This window comes from Elaeis guineensis, chromosome 3 (assembly GCF_000442705.2).
Source record: "Elaeis guineensis isolate ETL-2024a chromosome 3, EG11, whole genome shotgun sequence".
In the NCBI taxonomy this organism is placed as follows: Eukaryota; Viridiplantae; Streptophyta; class Magnoliopsida; order Arecales; family Arecaceae; genus Elaeis; species Elaeis guineensis.
In genome coordinates, this window is record NC_025995.2 from 2,195,274 (window position 1) to 2,203,512 (window position 8,239).

The window sequence follows — 8,239 nt, forward strand, 5'->3', positions numbered from 1 at the left end:
TTCAATCTAATCCTTCATTAGGTACCCAGATAACCAATCTACACTGTTGGATCGAGATCTGCCCTAGGATATAGTGATAAAATCTTGGGTCCGTGGTGGGAGGACATTAGGGGCCAATCAGGGAATAAAGAAGTACGGTATGGTATGGAAATTGAAATAATAAATAGGGGGTATAAATAAGAGAGCCTCTTTTCCGCCACATTTTTTTTTTTTCTATCATGTCAATGGGGCGGAAGATGATAGCTAATCATTTTGCTGGCGACGCCGCAACAAGGGTTCTGAATTCTGATTAATAAATGCCGTGTTGTCTGCACCAATCACCATGCTCCAATCCATGTTGTTGCATGTGATTATCTGATAAGATTTGGCCATTGCCGGATGACGCATCACTTTCGGTGTATCACGCTCGATATATCGCGTCCATTTATCACGTGCTTGTGAAAACCAATAGTGATTGTGAGGGGTATCACCGACTAAGGAAAGGAGGAGGAGGAGGAGGAGGAGGGTAAACCCCATATTAGTTCCTCTAATTTAGTCTAGATTCCATGTTAGTCTTATTAATTTTAATTATAGCAATCAAATCCCTTGGATTTTCTTTTAGTCCCAATTAAGTCCTTCTGTTAGTCCCTATAGGAGGGGCTAATAAAAATAAATAAAAAATAATTATTTATAGCTGACATTGGGGTCTTTTGAAATAAAAAAAATATGACATGATATGGCACCCATGACATTGCAACTTATTCGTGCGAGAATTCATTTGACGTCAGGATGTTGGAGTCGACGGTAAGACTGGCCTCTAAGGGGTGTGGCCTCACAAAAGTTCTAACTGGAGATGGTTATGGTGAAGATCCTCCGACGCTCAAATCAGAACTCTTATTCAATAAAAGGAGGAGCATGAGAGATAGAATAATAGTGTACTTTTTTGGGGGTCTTCTTTGAGTCTTTCTTATAGCGGAGAGTTAGAACTTCGGTTGGCAAGTAGTTGGCGTGATCCCGTATGATCAGAATATGATTTGTGGGGCACGAGATTGTTGCTCGAGATATTCGGAATGCGGTGATTGTAGTTACCTTATCAGTCTAGTGACAACAGTTGTTTGGTGGGTATTGTGTCTTGAATAAAATTGCCAATCGAGTGTCGTCGAAACAAGGATTGATCGACGATGACTGGAGATTGACCGTCTCAAAGCGTTACCAGAGAGGGACGTACTGGGTTGAGATCTGTCTATTGGTGTGAGGCTGGTCGGTCAGACATGATCGGCCAAAGAGGATATGTCGGTAATAGCACACCATCGAGCAATCGTCGATCATGACCTGTCTACTCAGGATGTGAGGCGTCGATCAGATAGTTGCAGAGGATTAACTCAACGGAAGTCATGGCTGACCATGAGTCGGCGATGGACTTCAGCAAGTGGATCTATTGAGCACAATCATTTTGAGTTCTAGACTTTTTCATGTAATCAGTCCTTGCAAATTTTTTTTCAACATATGCCCCCTACTCTCGAGTCTGACTTTAGTCAGATGAAGAGAGTACATCTATCTTTCTTAGGCCGAGGATGTGAAAATATCCTTCAATTGATGGGACGTGCATGACTTTTAGGGCGAAAGTGAGACGGCACGACTTGAGTCATCATGGCGGAATTAAATGGATGTCGTTTCAATATCTATTTTTTGAATTATGGCATCGATTTGCATAATCGACGGTACCAATCGATCGAATGGAGAGATACCACGTGTGTCACATCTTGCGACTTGCTGAGGAAGAAATGATTCGATATCCTGGCATTATCTTTTCTTGGCTATAAATAGGAGAGGTGCCTGTCTTTGGCTTTTTCGATTGTTGCCAGGCTTTTCGACTCTTTCTTTCTCTAACCCATTACCATCGTTTCTCGAAACAAGGGGCCTTCCTTCTTCCTCCGTGATACACTCTTCAGAGGGATTTTTGAAGATCCTGGTGACTGTTTCACTTCTTTTATCTCCTTCCTTTGTTCTCAGATGATTTTTTTTTCTCGCCCATCTATTTATCTATTCTTTCTTCCTTTCTTTAGATATCCTTCTAGCCCTTTTGTTTGAGAATGGTCGAATAGAGTGAGCCAGGTCCTAGGGGTTATAGCACTGTGTTGAATCCGGATGATTGGAACTGAATACGGATTTGGTACGGGATTCTTTCTGATTTTGATATTGAGCTTCCTAAGACAAACGAACGTGTAGATAACCTACCCCTCCATCGGCTTGCCATGTATGAAGAGTCACTTAGGGCGGGCTTAAGGTTTTCCATTCATCCCTTCATCCTTGACATCTTCTATTTTTATGGTTTGTCCTTTTGTGCCATTGCTCCAAACTCTTTTAGGTTCATGGTAGATTTTTGGGTTCTTTGTATCATGGCTCGTGTCTGACCATCTGTTGACCTCTTTCACTCTTTTTTTACCATCAAGAGGCATCCTTACTCCAGGGATTGATGGCATTTTTCTTCTCAGAGGGGGATTTCTCTTCTGATCAAGGGCGCTCCCTCCTCCATTCATGGGTGGAAGGAGTGATTCTTACTTATATCTAGCCCTACAGTGGAGGACTGAAATTTGTCGAGCTAGGGTTGGCCAGATGCTTCAGCGTTCAAGATCTCAAAGTTGGGGGCTGAGAAAGAGGGTTGCTTTAGAACCCTTAGAGACTTCAAGGCTCTTTTGGCCGACGAGTTGGTATTCGATAAGGCCATCTTTAATGCTAGACTCAGCCAGGCTGACCCCAAGGATGAGTACTGTAGCCGCCCACCTTATTCGTCTCTTTTTTTAAAGTTGCTGACCGAGTTTGACCATCTGTAGAGATGAGGCTGGAAGATATCGCCAAGATGAAGCAAAATCTTTCGAAGAAGAGAAAGGCTCCCACACCTGAAGGTACCTCCAAGAAGCCGATGACCCATCGAGGAAAGGCTATAGATAAGGGTGGCTCGACAGTCAAGGTCACAGCTGTCTTGGCGACTCCCACTCCTCCAAATCTGACTCCATTGGCTCCAGCTTCAATTTCTATGATCGTTTCAGCATCGGTGTCTCCACCGCCTGCAGTTTCCTAGCCTACTGCTCTAACACCTCCTCGTGAGATTCTATCCTCTTCCACTCAGCTTTCTACTATTGCAGGCCCAAGCAGCATGCTTCCTTCTTCTAGCAAAATGGATCTTGATGTCTGTCTTGCCTCCATTCTTGAGGATACAACCTTTGATGGCTGGAGAGTCATCAAAGAGCTAACTCAGAGATCGGTGCTCTTCGTAGAGATGAAGGGCATCGCCAACATGGGCTTCAATGACCTACAGTAGCACTCCATGACCGCCATGCATCAGGTGCCATCTTTATCTCTTATTTCATCCTTTGGCCTCTCCTCTCACCTTTCTGCTGATTGTAACTTTTCTGTAGGTACTCAATTTTTTGATCAACAGCTTGAACCGTGTGACCAAGGTGGAGATCCACAAAGCTTTGCGCTGAAATGCCGAATCTAATGCTGCAGAGGTGCATGTGCATGCCGATGCGGCCAAAGTAGAGGCCAACAAGCTGAAGGAATCCCTCAACAAAGTTTCCACCGAGCTGGCACAAAAAAGGGAGGAGCTTTAGGTGGCCAAAACAAAACTTTTCAAGATCAAATAAAAGATCGAGGAGCGAGTTGTCGAGGCCAAGGAGTGGGCTAAGGACCAAGTTGCTGAGGCCAAGGGGGAGACTGAGAAGAAAGTCACTGAGGTCTGTTGATCGATCATGAAATCCTTCAAAGCCTTGGAAGAATTCAAGCAGGAGATGGCTAAGCTGGTCGATGGCTATAAGGCATCGGAGGCATATCACGATTCCTTGGTCAAATACGATCAAGACTCCTTCAATGAAGGACATGGGATTGGATTCGACGATTGCCATCGTCGGATCGTCATCCGACTTTTCGAGGTTGATCTCTCCTTCTTGGATGAGGATGAGGATGAAGATGGTGAGAAGGCTATGGTTGAGCCGGCTCCTCCCAGTTCTGAGGCCATCGAGGAGCAGGCGAGGAGTAAGGAGGTGACAATTGAAATTTTTTCATTGCTCATTGCTGGTCCTTCCGGAACTACTGGTCCTTCAGGAGTTGCACCCGACTCTTTCCATCTTCAAGATGAGGTTGGAAAATGAAATCTATACTTTTTTCTCTTTTTTCTTTATAAGGAAGCAGTTATTAATGAAAAAATATTTCATCTTCCTAAATTTGTGTCGCTTTTCTTTCTTTTGTCCCATTATATCTGTGCACTCTTGTTGAATGTATCACTTTGGTTCCTATTGTCGAGGCTTTATCAACGGCATCTGCAGTAAGGATCAGGTCCCGTATAGATGACCTTCAAAGGAGCGTTAAAAAATTAAATAAGAAGGCTGCAGTCTGGAAGAAAGAACTATCGAAGATCAGGAAGGCTTTAGACGAGGCTTCGGTAGAAGTTGATCGGTTAAAGATGATTAATTGTTGGAGTATCATGACATATTTTACTGAGAAAGCTCGACTGGTGGCTGAGTCCACAAGGCTATCCAAGCTCGTAGAGGATGCCACCTAGGATGTCGCTGTCAGGCAGCAAGACTTCCAACTCCAACTTCATTGGTCTCGAGATAGGATCTCAGAACTGGAGTCGTCGAAATAGCCAAAGAGGTGAGAAGATGTTTCGCCGATCATGTGGCGCAGCCCTAGAAGGTTCTCTATGCCACCCAAGAGAAGATCTGTAAGTTTGAGCACTCGATCAATGTGGATGCCGAATATAGGTCGAGAAAAAGTCAGTAGACGAGCATGAGAATTCGGAGCCTGATCAGACATGGATTGGGCAATCCCGCATCTCCAAGCAATACGGTCTGGCACATGTTCGATGCAGGCTATACGATAGGATTCTGGACATGTCGAAATCGGATTAAGATGGCATTTTCAAGGCTTGATCTTTCTAACTTTTCTCCCGAGGGTGACGTCGAACCTTTCGCTCCTTAGAGCAGGTCTAGAGGGGTTGAGATTCGTGAGCTCGATCCCGATGGCAAGGAGATCTGTGCAGAGGTATCTAACAAAGCTTCAAAGACTAGGGCTCATTATAGTTAAATATAACATTCTCTGACGTCGTCCTCTTGTGATGATGTTATTCCTATAATCATAATAAGTTATATAAATACAATAGCAAATGTTCAACTTGTTTCATGTTTTTCCTTGTTGTGCGTTGTCGTTTGCCGTTGTCGGCCTTTGCTCGAAAAACCTCTAGTTTTGGACGAAGACTCCTCAGTACCTTTTCCATCGGATCTCCCATGCATTCACTGTGGATGGTCCTCTGATGTTTCATGATTTCCAATGTATTCAAGTTGGATTTGAGCAGAGTGCGTGAAGGCTGTGGGGAACGATGGCCGCCACTTCTTCTAATGGAGCAATATTTGGAGAAGGATGTCAGGCTTGTGAAAGCGCATCACATGGCGGTATTCTAGTTCACGAAGTGCTGCTTGAATTGACTTTTGAAGTTGGAAAGATGCACCATTTATGGTTTGAAGATGGTTCGAAGGGTGGTTGCATTTGATTAGTAGTTGGTGTGGGCGCTGATGCTTATAAATAAAGGTTCATGGCCGGTAGGACTTCACCTTTCACCTTCTTTCTTGTAGCTTCTTCCAGAATTCTTTTTTTCTCTTGTCATTACGATGTTGTCCAAGAAAGCTATCAAGGATCAGGTTAAGGAGAGGAGGGCCGTCGAGAGAGAGGTGAGGTGGCTCGGGCAGTCCTCCTCTCGTAGGGTGTCGTCTGCCTTGCGATCTCTGCCACCCTCTATAGGCGAGTGAAAGAATTATGCTCTACAAGCCAATCACATATGGAATGTGATAGGATATTTTTTTATATTTTATCTTTCAAACTCATGTACTTGATATTGTTAATTAATAAAATAAATATTTTGATTCATTTTATGCTGCATCTTATTATTATTTTAAGGTTATAATGAACTTCATAGGTTTGGATAATGATTTTAGAGCCATGATGAGATCACACTAGTGAGACCTAAATCCTTGATAGTCCTGATCTAAAATATTTTCAGTCATTGGTTCATTGAGTCAGAGATCAATGATACCGGTAAGACTGGCACATCCTATGTATGCTCAGTGGTGAGGATGGTTGGTCTCATAACCATTTGTGTGGTGATATAATACAAAGATGTGGGTGCTCATTAGAGAATGAGTTTATTGAATTGATCTGTGAGAGAACATCTGATGAAGTCTTATTTATATGTCAGCTGGTTATTCTCTAGTGAGAGTTGTGCAAGTGATCCTTTGACTTGAGATCACTATAGTACCTTGTGTATATGAATCCATATTTTAATTAACCTCCTAATTTAATTTTCTGATCCTTATATAGGGTGTTTTGGATATGGTGAAGTGTGCATAAAAGTTGTGAGTGGTTAATAAGGGATTGATCACTCTTAATAAGAGGAGCGAACATCCTATGTGATCTCATAGATTGATGATTCTGGAAGTCTTTGACCAAAGCAGGATGATAATTAGAAAGAAGTTTCTAATATATCATCAATTGAATCATCACCTTCTAATCGAGATACATTTAGATAAGCAATTGGGTTTGACAAGATTTCATGCCCATAGCTCATTTAGGGTGTTGTATGACTGAAAGATTGAATTGCATGGTAACTTACCACTGAAAGATATTTTTGATATTTCTATCAAATTTCATCTCTTCCGGATAGTCATGACATTGCTAGATGTCAATTTTGGTTTGTGGACTCACAAGAATTAAAAGAGTTTAATTCAAAAATTAATTAAAAAGAGTCCTAGTTAATTGGTATAATTGGACTGACCTAGTCTAATCGGATTATGATTAGGTTAAGAGCCTAAATCCACTGCTGGCTAGATTTAGAACCCAATGGATCATACATTTTGAGATTTGATCTTGATCTAATTTAATTAAGATTTAATATAAATCTTAGGGGTTAATTTGATATACTAGCACATTATATTAATCCGAGTTTTCAATTAAGTTAGTTCAAATAAATTTAAGCTAGTCTTAACCTATTGCCTTTGATCTAATTAGATTAGGTCCAATTTATTTGATTTATTTTCTTATCTTGGAAGTATTTCAGATGGAAAAAGAGTCCTCCTCGCCACCAAATCCATGCCATTTATTTATTGCTGCCCCATATTTATTGGCGTCTAAGAGAAGAAAGAGTCTTTCTACATTAAGGCACCTAACCATCTCCTGTTTATCCACTCATTCCTTAATTGTCACATGCTAAATTAATCCAAAAAATTTATGAAGCATGGAAGAAGAGGAGTCCTTCTATATGAAGATTCTTTTGTGCCAATTAATTCATCAGAGATTTAATTCTTCGCATCTTAAGAAATATCTTAATGCCATAAAATTCGAAATGAAGTCCATAGAGATCAATGGTGTATGGATATTTGTTGATCCACCTGAAGAAATTAAACCAATAGGATGCAAATAATTTTTTTTTAAAAAAAAGAGGAGCAAACGGAAAGGTTGAAACCTATAAAGCCTGTTTAGTTACCAAGAGATATCGTCAACATGATGGTATTGACTATGACGAGATATTCTCTCCTGTGGCAATGCTCAAGTTCATTCAGATTATGCTTGCAATAATTGTACACCTAGATTTTGAGATTTGACAAATGGATGTCAAAATTACTTTTCTTAATAGAGAGCTAGAAGAAGAGGTGTATATGATACAGCCTGAAGGGTTCACATTTGTAGATGAATCTAAAGTGTGTAAGCTAAACAGATCCATTTATAGATTGAAGCAAGCTTCTTGGAGTTGGAATATGCACTTTGATAAGATGATCAAAATATATGGCTTTATTAAGAATGGAGAAGAGTTTTGTGTCTATAAATGGGCTAATAGTTCTGTAGTCATATTTCTTGTACTGTATGTAGATAACATTCTCTTAATTCAAAATAACACATTTGCATTATAAAATGTGAAGCTCTGGCTGTCATCATAGTTCTCTATGAAAGATTTGGGAGAAGAATACATCATAGGAATGAAGATCTATAAAGATAGATCTAAAAGATTGCTTAGGTTGTCCCAATCTACGTACATTGATACCATGCTGAAACGGTTTAACATAAAAAAATTCAAAAGAAACTATCTATCGATAGATCAAAAAATTACTCTCTTTAAGTAGGATTGTCCGATAACCTTACAAGAGAGATAGCATATGAGTAGAATCCCATATGCCTCCATAGTAGCATCTATCATGTACGTCATGACATGTAC